This window comes from Elaeis guineensis, chromosome 4 (genome assembly GCF_000442705.2).
Source record: "Elaeis guineensis isolate ETL-2024a chromosome 4, EG11, whole genome shotgun sequence".
Lineage (NCBI taxonomy): Eukaryota > Viridiplantae > Streptophyta > Magnoliopsida > Arecales > Arecaceae > Elaeis > Elaeis guineensis.
In genome coordinates this window covers 120,575,903-120,580,629 of record NC_025996.2, presented here as the reverse complement: position 1 = coordinate 120,580,629, position 4,727 = coordinate 120,575,903, and the positions used below count along the sequence as shown (strand labels likewise).

At 39.8% G+C, this 4,727-nt stretch overlaps 1 non-coding gene across 1 annotated transcript; it reads right to left on the bottom strand.

The window, feature by feature from the left end:
• Window positions 1-766: 766 nt before the first annotated feature.
• Window positions 767-872, bottom strand: LOC140857617 (small nucleolar RNA R71). The gene has a single exon (XR_012141109.1). It is a non-coding gene; the product is annotated as a small nucleolar RNA R71 (small nucleolar RNA).
• Between the last annotated feature and the right edge of the window lie 3,855 nt (window positions 873-4,727).

Below are 4,727 nucleotides of genomic sequence, written 5' to 3'. Positions count from 1 at the left end.
CTGCAAGGTCTGTCTCCATCTATCTTCTTCCCTATCTAGAATGCCCTGATTCAAGATCTATGAATTGAAAGACCTCGGTCCAGGCCTAATCTAGTTGGGTATCAGATCTTATATTTTTCAGAAGTGATTTCAGAGGCGTTCTTCATCTGGAATGAAAGGCTGACGAAGAAGACAGCAACCAGGCTGATTTCGTCAAGGGCCTTCAATCGAGTCCAAAAGTCTCTAGATCTGTTCATTGCTGGTTCCACTGCACCCAAAGTCCGTGGGAGGAGCCAGGATCGTGCTCCAACACATGTTAGGACGACGATCACTAAAACCCAACTTGCAACCATTAGACGAAGAATTAGAAAAGACTCTTAGGACTATCCGAGTTAGAAACATGGCTGCACCTAGTGAGGCTAATCCTCCATGCTCATTGAGAGAATATTTCACTCCATCCTCATATACCTACTCTCCATGCATTCAAGCACCTCCAATAGAAGCTACCCAATATGAGATTAAGTCTAGCATTATTCAAATGTTGCTATCATTCTATGGACTTAGTAACGAAGACCCATATAAACACTTGGATGAATTTCTTGAAATTTGTTCCACAGTAAAAATTCAAAACTTCTCCGATGATGCCCTTAGGTTGAAACTGTTTCCTTTCTCACTTAAGGACAAAGCCAAGCATTGGTTAAACTCCTTAGACTCTATAACCATTCAACTTGAGAACATCTTCAGAGAGAATTTCTCAAGAAATACTTTCCAATTAGAAAAACAAATCAAATTAGAAAAGCTATCACTAGTTTTTTCCAATTGGAGGGTGAACTTTTTCATGAGACATGGGAAAGGTTAAGGGACCTCATTCGTAAATATCCACACCATGCTGTCCCTAAATGGCAACTTTGTCAGTATTTTTATGATGGTCTATCGGAGAAACACTGATAAATGATTGATGCATCATGTGGTGGGACATTCATGCTAAAGAGTGAGGATGAAGCCTAACAGTGGGTGCGAGCGTGCGGCAGCACAGCGTGCGGCATGGCAGGTTCGCGGACGCGCGGCAGTGCGGGTGCGGGCACAGTAGTGAACAGACAGACGGCGATGGATCTGAAAATTAAAGGAAAAAATATAATATTTGAAAATACTTCAAGAGGAAGAATTTGTATTTTCTTTATCTGCTTGTGATCTTTCCATCTCATCCATCCATCTTTTAGTCCTTAGTATTTTTTTTAGTCCCACATCTGAAAACCATGTAAAATTCCTCCCTCCTAACACCTATAAAAAGGCTCTTGTACTTCCATTTGAGGATCATCCCAGAGATGCTTCTAGAGCCTTGCATAGAGGAAGAGAAAGGGACTACTCCATGAGCAGCTAGGCTAGCAGTCTCGGAGTGGAGAAAAAATTTTGTAACGACATAGAGTGGGTTTATTATTCTAAACTTTCTTGTATTTCTTTATATGCAATAAAGATTATACTTTTTATTTAAATCATCATGAGTTTTTTATTTGCTCTCTTTCATATGCTTTGATTTATGCTTTCCTATTAGATTAATATTAGAAATAACTTTTACTTTCTGAAGACGCACCATGATCTACGGGTACGGAACATGCCAAAGAAAGAAGAGTTATTTACCTAGTACTTTTTGGAGATGCACCGTGATCTACGGGTACGGGGTGTGTCTAGAAAAGATAGGTATTTTTTTTAAGATTAATTACATCTATTTAATTAAAAAAAGAGATACAACTCTACTAGTGCAAAATTAATTCAAAACTCCCGAGCTCTTTATTTTTTAATTACATCAATTTTAAGATAATTTATTTTCTAAATCAAAATAATGCTTCTTTCTTTTATTTTACAATCTCAACTTAGCCCAAGGTCTTTGAGAATACGATCTCGACTCATCCTACCTACGTAGTGAGTAGAGTTATTTTTAGTGCTATCAACGACTACACATCAAATTTTGGCACCGTTGATGCATCATGTGGTGGGACATTCATGCTAAAGAGTGAAGATGAAGCCTGGCAGCTCTTTGAAATACTTAGTGAGAATTTCCTACATCATATGTCTGCCACCTCTAGAGAACAACCCATGCTTCAACAAAAAAGAAGTGGAATTTATCAGATTGGAAACGTCATGGATATCCATAGTAAGGTAGATGAACTATCTCAAAAATTAGACCATCTTCTAAATACTGGACAATCCCTGATTCCACCTAACCCAATCTAAGAAGTTTGTGCATTGTGTGCAAATCCGAACCATTTCGTTAGTGAATGCCCAACCGTACCTCAATTTCTTGAGTTTGTACACGAGTAGGTTCAGCAAACTCAAGTCCAACAAGCTCGCAGATCAGGAAACGATCCATATTCGAACACTTATAACCCCGGCTAGAGAAACCATCCAAATTTTTCCTGGAGACCACAACCAGTGGTTGGCCCTGCCGCACCTCGACCTCAATATCAGGACCCAACATATAGGCATGGACCATACCATCAATTTTAAAATGCTCCTCAACCGTCTACTACTGGTCACAGCTCAGCTTTTAAGGAAAAAGTTCTAAAAGTACTAGAATGATTAGAAGTCAACACTCAGACCCTTAACTCCCACACACAATCTATTGCTAAGCTAGAGATCCAAATAGGTCAACTAGCGACTGCATTCAGTAGGAGGGAAGGAGAAAAATTATCTAGCCAACCCGAGAGCAACCCAAGAGGGCAATTTGTGATTGAGAGCTCTAATACCTCAGAAGTTGTTTCTGAACACGCCAAATCAATCATGACTCTGAGAAGTAGGAAGGTCATTGAACATACTAGTAAAACCAAGAGACCGACCCTAAACCTCTAACCGAAGCCAAATCACCCAAGAACAAGGAGGATCTTAAAATAGAGAATGAACCAACTGCACCAGAATCATCTTACTTGCCTAAAGCCCCATTTTTGGATGTCCTGAAAGCCCCTATTCCTGCAGATAAGAAGGGAGGAAGACTCGACGAGATGTTGGAATTATTTAAGCAAGTCCAAATTAATCTTCTCCTTCTAGATGCAATTAAACAGGTCCCTACTTATGCCAAATTTTTGAAAAATTTGTGCATCCAAAAATATAAATCTAGATCACAAATCTCAAAGAAAGTACGCCTCACTGAATAGGCTAGTTCTGTCTTCTAACATACCACTCCTCCAAAGCTTAAGGACCCAGGAGCCCCCATCATTTCCTGTGTTATAGGAGATTATCACATTGAAAAAGCTCTTCTGGACTTAGGGGCAAGTGTGAATCTTTTACCTAGTTCGGTATATGAACTTTTTAGATTCAAAGAACTGAAACCCACATCAGTCACACTGCAATTAGCCGACAGATCAATTAAGGAACCACGTAGAATGCTTGAGGATGTCTTGGTCAAGGTAGATGAGTTTTACTTTCCAGTTGATTTTCTAGTTCTCGACATGGAACTAAGTGGCAACCCAAGACAAATTTCCATTATCTTAGGACGACCCTTCCTAGCTACGGCAAATGCATGCATTAATTGTAGGACAGGAGTCATGGACGTATTGTTTGGGAATAAGAAACTGAGACTGAATATGTTTGGTGCTTCCCAAGGACCATCAATGGATAGTTGCTTCGAAGTAGATACACTAGAAGACATTATAGAAGATGCAACACCCACAATTCTAGCACCAAACCCCTTAGATACTTGCTTGGCTCACTTTGGAGTGTATGACTTTGAGGGATATATGAAAGAAGTTAACACCTTGTTGGATACACCATACGATAAAATCATTCCTCCATAGACAATCAAGTATAAGCCATTGCCCACATTAGCCAGTACACCAATAGTCCCATCTTTAGAATCACCACCTATATTAGAATTGAAACCCCTTCCTGCTATGCTCAAGTATGTATTTCTAAGACCCAATGACACCCTCCCGACAATCATTGCATCAGACTTGACCCCTAATCAGGAAGCACAATTGGTTGGTATTCTGAAAGAACACAAAGAGGCTATCGGTTGGTCCATTGCCGATTTAAAAGGAATTGACCCCTCCATTTGCATGCACCATATTCATTTTGAGGCAAATACCAAACCCCATCGAGATATGCAGAGGAGATTGAACCCAAACATGCGTGAAGTGGTAAAGAAAGAGGTGGTAAAGTGGTTAGATGCTGGGATCATCTACCCCATATCCGATAGTAAATGGGTCAGTCCCACTCAAGTAGTACATAAGAAATCAGGTATTACTGTGGTTGAGAACGAAGAAGGTGAACTACTTCCCATTCGCATATCATCTGGATGGCGAGTATGCATAGATTATAGAAAACTAAATGCCGTTACTAGGAAGGACCATTTTCTATTGCCCTTCATCGACCAAATCTTAGAACGATTAGCAGGACAAAGTTTCTTCTATTTTCTTGATGGTTATTTAGGGTATAATCAAGTACCTGTATTTTCGGATGACCAAGAAAAGACTACCTTCACCTGCCCCTATGGCACCTTCGCTTTTCGGCGTATGCCATTCGGGCTCTGCAATGCATCCGCTACATTTCAACGGTATATACTGGCTATTTTTTCGGATATGGTGGACAAATATCTTGAAGTTTTTATGGATAATTTTTTTGTGTTTGGAACCACCTTTGAGGATTGTCTCCATAATCTTTTCAAAGTTCTTAAACGGTGTATGGAGACAAATCTCATCCTAAGTTGGGAAAAGAGTCATTTCATGGTGCGGAAAGGAATTGTATTAGGATATATT